Source organism: Diaphorina citri, unplaced genomic scaffold (genome assembly GCF_000475195.1).
Source record: "Diaphorina citri unplaced genomic scaffold, Diaci psyllid genome assembly version 1.1 scaffold1511, whole genome shotgun sequence".
Taxonomy (NCBI): Eukaryota; Metazoa; Arthropoda; class Insecta; order Hemiptera; family Psyllidae; genus Diaphorina; species Diaphorina citri.
The window spans coordinates 39,989-49,054 of NW_007378937.1; positions in this window are offsets into that span (position 1 = coordinate 39,989).

Here is a 9,066-nt window from a genome sequence, read left to right on the forward strand (position 1 = left end):
TGCGAATCTCAACCATGTCGGTCTCGAGACAAAATTTTATTTAGAATTTGTTTCGTTTTGTGATGGCTGCGATTCACACTTCAATGTTCAGACACCTCTCAAGGCTGCAAAAGGGTTAACACGTCTTGTCGGCCCTATAATGAGAGATTGTTTTTAGAAAAACATTTACTCAGCGGAAGTTGACTTTTAATAAGAAGTCAAACAGAGGGGCACACAAAGAGATCTCGGGAATAAACCTGTCATCGAATCCCGGGATCCTCGCAGGAGTTAATTAAATCGGAAATGTTGCGTTTCTCCAAGGAGGTGTGGAAGTTGTGGATCGGAAACATCTCCCTGACAGGTGCAAGAATAAATGAGGCTAGAAACACTGTAGTGGCACGAGGGCACACCCCGAAGTGTTATTGGATTTAATTACGACGGGATCAGCCCGATGGATTGACAAATTGATTTGGAAAGATTGAATAACATTGGTTGTACACAAGGGTGATCTGTGGCGTTCGTTATTTATGTGACGTTAGGAGGAATTTTAATTTTTTGAGTGCAGAAGTCAAGTAGACAGTAGTTACTATGGTCATATAAATGCTAAAACACATCAACGCATATACAAATACTGGACTTATAAGTAGACAGTAGTTCCAATTGGTCATCAACACACATTCTCCAAATTCTCGACTCAGTAGTGACTGCTAGAGTAATAGGAAAGGTAAAAAGCACGTGCTAGCAAACATTGCCCATTGTTCTAACGACCAAACAAGTGAACGAGTTGACCAGCATGGACTGTCAGGCAAGAACATACAGGGGATCTGCTAACCTATGCCAATCCGGGAACTCAAGGATTAGTGAATGTGTCATATCTACTAGTACGAAGGGCGAACATAAACTACGAAGTGCAAGTATTGGTTGATGTGACAATGCTAACATTCCACATTTTTGAATGTTTTTAAGGACAGTGGACTGACTATCTTGAATAATACAATAGTCGACGAATCTTATTCAAATTCATATCCTTATGCCATCTCATATCCAACACATTTGACTTTCTCATATTATTCAATTTTATTCACAACAAGTGTTTTTAAGGACAGTGGACTGACTTACTGACTATCTTGATCTTGTCTTGTCTTGAATAATACAATTGTCGACGATATCCTTATGCCATCTCATATCCAACACATTTGACTTTCTCATATTATTCAATTTTATTCACAATTTCAATTCCATTTCATCTTCTTCCTTGAATAATACAATTGTCGACGAATCTTATTCAAATTCATATCCTCATGTCATCTCATATCCAACACGTATGACTTTCTCATATTATTCAATTTTATTCACAATTTCAATTCCATCATCTTCTTCGTAGATTTCCGAGTTCTTTTGTTCCGTAATTGAATATTTCGTCCAATTTATCTTTATCTTGTTCGACGTCAGGAGGGTCCTGCAGTGAACTGGCCTCTTGATTAATACACAATGGACCCTATTTACTCCATGCATGATGAGTGACCCCTTGGCTGAAATTTTATTAAATGTAGGTACAAAGTAGAAAGGAAAGTATACAAGGTAAACGCTTGCTTGTTGCTTGAATCCGAATTTGTATGTACTTAAAGTAGAAAGGAAAGTATACAAGGTAAACGCTTGCTTGTTGCTTGAATCCGAATTTGTATGTACTATTTACTAGTTCATTAGGTATGTAGTTCTACTTGGATATCGTGAATGAGAAAAGAAGGAGTTGCTTTCAGAGGAGCAAACAGATGACGGGCATTTGGTTGTTCTTCAAAAGGGCAAAATAGATGACGGGCAATGTGAGTACTCAATTGGAAAATGTGAGTAGACACTACTTAGGACGTCAGCAAAAATGCACTTCTGCTACACAAATACAGAAAACTAAAATTTCCATGTGAGTTTTGGGTTGGGTCACCAACCTAGTCTCTAGGGTTCATTTTGGCACCCAGGTGCTCCATCATACCGCTTCACAGATGTTACCCATTTTAATTGGAAAATGTGAGTAGACACTACTTAGGACGTCAGCAAAAATGCACTTCTGCTACACAAATACAGAAAACTAAAATTTCCATGCTTAATTGGAAAATGTGAGTAGACACTACTTAGGACGTCAGCAAAAATGCACTTCTGCAACAGAAATACAGAAAACTAAAATTTCCATGCGAGTTTTGGGTTGGGTCACCAACCTAGTCTCTAGGGTTCATTTTGGCACCCAGGTGCTCCATCATACCGCTTCACAGATGTTACCCATAGATACCACGATAGAGGTTCTTAGGAGAGACCCCTCTTCAAATAATATTCTTGAGCAAAAACACCACAGTCTTGAAGACGAGAGTCATTTCTCTGAAATTATTGACGCATCGCTCGCTAGTTGAAAATCATATGGTCCCACTTCCGGATCAAGATTCAGAAGCATCAGGACCTCTGGTAGAGTAATTGTAGGGCCTCTGGAATAGTAATTGTGGGTTATCATTTCTTGATATTGAGAACTTTTCTCGAAATTTGACAATCACATATTGAAAGATGCACTCATGAAACCGGTAACAACGGGAGAAGAAAATCATTGTTGGAGTTTAGTGAATGTCCCAACACCAGGTGAAGTTTAGGAACTTTTGCTGAACAGTGGACTTCCAGAGACTTTTACATTATTCAGATGTTATTACCTCTATGAATTTAAATCGCTTTCGTTTGTAGGTTTGAGTCAAACAGCAGGTTACTGCAGAATTTTGAAACACCAAAGTATCAGGAATGGAAAATCAATCACTATCAGCAAAATACTGGTAAAAAGAACAATATGCGTCAGTATAAAATTTCAGAAAACATGCATAAGAATGGGAACTTCAGAATGACCTTTACAAACAAAACAAGTCACCAAGCGGAGACCTGTTATGTTATGTGACAAATATGCTGACATACTCGCTAGTTGAAAATCCTATGGTCCCACTTCCGGATCAAGATTCAGAAGCATCAGGACCTCTGGAAGAGTAATTGTAGGGCCTCTGGAATAGGTAGTAATTGTGGGTTATCATTTCTTGATATTGAGAATGGTAGGTTATCACTTTTCTCGAAATTTGACAATCACATATTGAAAGATGCACTCCGGTATGAAACCGGTAACAACGGGAGAAGAAAATCATTGTTGGAGTTTAGTGGATGTCCTAACACCAGGTGAAGTTTAGGAACTTTTGATGAACAGTGGACTTCCAGAGACTTTTACATTATTCAGATGTTATTACCTCTATGAATTTAAATCGCTTTCGTTTGTAGGTTTGAGTCAGATCTATTAATTGATTCTTGAGCCACTTTTACCGGGCTCATTGCCTGAGAGTCTGATACCGTGCTTCAAATATTTACCTTGGAAACGGCTACGGAAAATACATATACAATTTGGGAATCATTGACCAAAAAACATCATCATCGGCATCTATACCGATATGATGATTCTCAATATCGAGAAACACGTTGATGGACAAATCAATATGCATGTGGACAACAATACCAGAAGTATCGTTCAGAATATTGATCAACCACTCATGCGATACCACGTATTCACCAATAACTTTTTAGCAATGCGACGCGCGATGATGTGATATTTCCAGTTTCAATGTGTAGATGTTCAAGAAAGCTTTAGAACTGAACCATGCTGTTTCTTGTTCTGGTATTTTCTCAGCGAACAGTAGTCAATCTTCCAATATTTGTAGCATTGTAGTGGAAGCTCTAAAAGTTCAGGTAAGTACCTATTGGTGGATGTGACAATTCTACGGTACCACTGGTTGTGATTAGGGAACTATGTAATGCAAGTATTAGTGGAGATGTCAACTCTACTGTTTCACTGGTAGTAATTTCTTTTTAACTACATTGTGTAAATAAGTATTGGTGGATGTGACAGTACTAACATTCCACAGTTTGGGATTTGTGAACTACGTAAATACAAGTATTAGTGGAGATGTCAATTCTGCAGTTTCACAGGTTGTAATTTAGTCTTAGTTATACATTTTGCAAGTATTGGTGGATGTGACAATTCTACAGTTCCACCGGTTGTCATTAGGGATTGGCGGAACTATGTAATGCAAATATTAGAGGATGTGTCATTTTTTACCATTCCACTGGTTGTGATTTGCGATCTACATTCTGCTTAATATTGGTGGATGTGACAATTCCACCATTTGTTCCAAATTCCGAGCCTGGTAGTAGGCCAATCGATGAGTAGCTCACCTCATGAGCACTCAATATTCAGCAGAGTACCAGCCTGTACGGCAGCTGAAAATGTCAAATCAACAACCGTAATTTACAAGACATCAATTTGTACATTGCAACCGAAGCCGCCCTTCGAGGTGTATTTGGGAAGAAAAAAAATCACAACTAATAATGCATCATCAAACCGTTTCTCACTATGTAACCAGAGATCTTTTTACTTTCCATTTCCATGGAGAGGGACTAGAATACTAGATCAAGGGGAAGGTTTGGGAACCCCAAGGACCAGTTGGAAAACGTATTCTGGTGTGAAGGAACTCGGAAAGACTTTGGATTTTTATCAAGTTATCAAGATGTAAGAAGGCTCAACTCAGAAGCACCCGTATGACCCACACTTTCCAAAGGATTTTTTCCATGGTATCCTAATTGAACTGACTCCAGATTCAAGGGAAGTTTTACTTGAATTTTGCAAATGCGAGGAAAAGTGCTTACAAATCTAAAATGTCAAACATAGCATCGATTAGATTCACATAGGCTTTTGCTGGGTTTCTGTTTAAAAACTTACAATTCAAGATTGGTGTCAAAATCTGAGATTTTCTTATATATACCTTCCGACATTAACTGAAGGTGGAGTACACAACCAACAACAACATTCAATTGTTTACCCCTCAATTTATCTTTCATAAAGAGATGCATTGGATTATTAGAGCCTTATGTTAACAAAAGAAGATTAGGCCGCTTTGTACAAGGAGCCTTGTGATTAGTACATGTTGTATTCTGGAGATATGTTTCCTATTGTGAGGATCACTGAGTAGGTGTTCATTATCAGGGCGCATTGGATTATTAGAGCCTTATGTTAACAAAAGAAGATTAAGCCGCTTTATACAAGGAGCCTTGTGATTAGTACATGTTGTATTCTGAAGATATGTTTCCTATTGTGAGGATCACTGAGTAGGTGTTCACTTTGTACAAATAATGAAAATCATTGGAGTTGTTCGTAATGGACCAGAAAGTGATTTTGAAGTAGTGTTCATGTCCATAGCCTCTGTAGGTTGTTTGATTAAAATTCTCATCAAGTTGGGATTGGATTTCAAAATTTCCCTCTGTCTCGTGCTGTGCCAATCATTCGAGGTTTAATCCACGCCTGGTCGTAGTTTGATTAAAAATTGCACTCCTATCAGACCCGGCGAGGTTATGAATTATAATACACCAAATATCCTAACCGCTCCTGGTAAGGAAACAACGAATAAAACTTGACGTTTACAAGATAAACATTCATTTTCAGCTCCTCATCATCATCATCATCAGCAGCTACTTTTATCAAAAAGCAAATGGACAGATATCGCAAGTTAATTTTGAAAAGACAAGAATTTTGGATCACACAACCAATAAACGAATTTCAACTATTCCCTACCATTCCTGAAGAATTGGAAGAAATCAAAAAAATGATCCTATACTTATAAATAAAATCAATTAATACAAAGATCTGAAGAAAAATATTAATACCTCTCTCCCAAGATTTGACAAGTGGATTTAGAAGATTGACCACAAGAACACCAAATATCTTGGTAATTTACACATGGAAACCGCTCCTGGTGAGAAAAGAACGAATGAAAGTGGACATTTACAAGATAAAAATTCATTTTCAGCTCATCATCATCATCACCACCAGCAGCTACTTTTATCAAAAAGCTATGAACAAATGGACAGATATCGCAAGTTAATTTTGAAAAGACAAGAATTTTGGATCACATATCACACACAACCAATAAACGAATTTCAACTATTCCCTACCATTCCTGAAGAATTGGAAGGAATCAAAAAAATGATCCTATACTTATAAATAAAATCAATTAATACAAAGATCTGAAGAAAAATATTAATACCTCTCTCCCAAGATTTGCCTATCACCCCATTCATTTCGTACCACCTTCTAGGATTCCAGGACTTTGATAAAATCCTAGACCTACTGATGGAGCTTTACTATAGGCTTTTATTAGTCTAAAAAATACTATTGCTTATTGCCATACTCTCTACGAACACTTAAACATTTTGGTGAAATTTTGATGATCGTTAGTCAAACTAACACTGCAAAATTCGTGGTTCAAATTGGCTTTAATGAACCCAATCCGACTCTTGACAGTCTGTACCACTTTGCGGACATCGTCATTATTTGCATTATCAGCAAACATGATTGTACTTTGTACTTCATCTAGTAAAACTATTACTTTATGGAGTACTCGTACTCCTACTTTATCCAGTAGAACTCCTTCTTTATAAAAAATACTCTTGCTTATTGCCATACTCTCTACGAACACTTGAACATTTTGGTGAAATTTTGATGATCGTTAGTCAAAATGCTCACTAACACTGCAAAATTCGTGGTTCAAATTGGCTTTAATGAACCCAATCCGACTCTTGACAGTCTGTACCACTTTGCGGACATCGTCATTATTTGCATTATCAGCAAACATGATTGTACTTTGTACTTCATCTAGTAAAACTATTACTTTATGGAGTACTCGTACTCCTACTTTATCCAGTAGAACTCCTACTTTATCCAGTAGAACTAGTACTCTATGAAGCGGCGCTATTGAGCGAACTGTGACAGATAACTCATCTCGTTATGTTGACAAGTACTCTATGAAGCGGCGCTATTGAGCGAACTGTGACAGATAACTCATCTCGTTATGTTGACATTTAAATTAATAAAATGTCTAGTAAACCAATACTTCTCTATCTATTTCCCATAATCTTCCGTGGTAAATTCGAAACCAGTTCTGTAGACGGTTACGACTCTTGGCTCAGCATATTCATGAAATCATTATCACTTTATTTCACCTGTGTACAGGGACTTCTGTATTTAGCATAATTTCAACATCGTATGCATCATAACTGCATATGAGAATTTCAAACTCATTTTGAGTTTAGTGGCTTCTGTGAAAGATTCTTTACTTGCATCTGATCTGTCAGGTGGTCCCTAGCACTTTGAGATGGTTTGACATTGGTCTGTCACAGACTCACAGATCATATCGAGTTGTTTAACTTGTTAATCATTTCACAAACCTTCAGAACATTTCAGATCACTGTGACAAAACCGAACTCGAATCCCACCCATTTAGAATATGAGGTCATTTCACAAACCTTCAGAACATTTCAGATCACTGTGACAAAACCGAACTCGAATCCCACCCATTTAGAATATGAGGCATGCATCATAACTGCATAGGAGAATTTCAAACTCATTTTGAGTTTAGTGGCTTCTGCGAAAGATTCTTTACTTGCATCTGATCTGTCAGGTGGTCACTAGCACTTTGAGATGGTTTGACATTGGTCTGTCACAGACTCACAGATCATATCGAGTTGTTTAACTTGGTAATCATTTCACAAACTTTCAGAACATTTTAGATCACTGTGACAAAACCGAACTCGAATCCCACCCATTTAGAATATGAGGACATTTTGTTTTTGTTTACATTTCATATTAGGGGTCTGGCGAGCCCTTAGACCTCAAGAACCTCAAACCTTTCTCAGGGTCCCCAGAGACGAAGATTTCAAAGAAAGTGCCAACAAACCTGATGGTCTTTATAATGCGAGACGGTTGGATCGGTGCGGTTAAAAGGGAAAGGTAAAATTTTAAATGGTTTATGAAAGAGAGGAAATCCTGATGGTCTTTATAATGCGAGACAGTTGGATCGGTGCGGTTAAAAGGGAAAGGTAAAATTTTAAATGGTTTATGAAAGAGAGGAAATATTGTATGTAAATATTTTGATAACATCTGATGGTCTTTATAATGCGAGACGGTTGGATCGGTGCGGTTAAAAGGGAAAGGTAAAATTTTAAATGGTTTATGAAAGAGAGAAAATATTGTATGTAAATATTTTGATAACATCCGAGGCATACTGGGGGTAGAAAAATGATGCTCGCAAATATGAATGACAAGCTAATTTAATTAACAATAGTATATTTTACTAAAATTCTATTTAAATTATTCGACCTTTATCAGCGAAAATTTCAAGTTCGATGCTCAATACACCTTGTGGATTGGAGTTTCCCTCGGGAGCTCAAGCCATGTGTAGTCAGCTGCCCACTATACTGGTACTTCGAATCTTCGAAGCCTAGTCCAAACAGTGTCTTCATACTCAATATACAATATTACCTACTTTGACTTCAAGCGATTAGTCCATTAGAACTCGGTCTTATTCAGTATAAAATTTCAGAAAACATGCGTAAGAATGGGAACTTCAGAATGACCTTTACAAACAAAACAAGTCACCAAGCGGAGACCTGTTATGTTATGTGACAAATATGGTGACATGCTCATCAAGACAAAGTTCCATATCAGAAGAATAACATGTCCACGTACTCCGTGCGACATGGCCCTAGAAGAATAGACACACAACGCGATGAAGAAGACACAAAAGTTCCTTCTTTTTTCTTACAATTTGGGAATCATTGACCAAAAAACAACATCATCGGCATCTATACCGATATGATGATTCTCAATATCAAGAAACACGTTGGTGGACAAATCAATATGCATGTGGACAACAATACCAGAAGTATCGTTCAGAATATTGATCAACCACTCATGCGATACCAAAAGGTGGCCATGTAATCGACCATGAACTAACTGTACTAGTGTGCCTATACCTAGATGAGTGTGAAGTTGAAATGACACAACAAAGCTGGAAATCAGATAGACATGCTTAAAGCTGATTTTGCACTTCTTCAAAGTTTGGATAAAATCGTGTATAAAGAACGAATTTGTCAGATTTGCTTATAGTTCCTCCGATCTTCTTTACAATTTCCCGCTCAACCAGCTTTAGCGTTTCACAAATACCTGGACTTGCAGACCTTACAAAACCG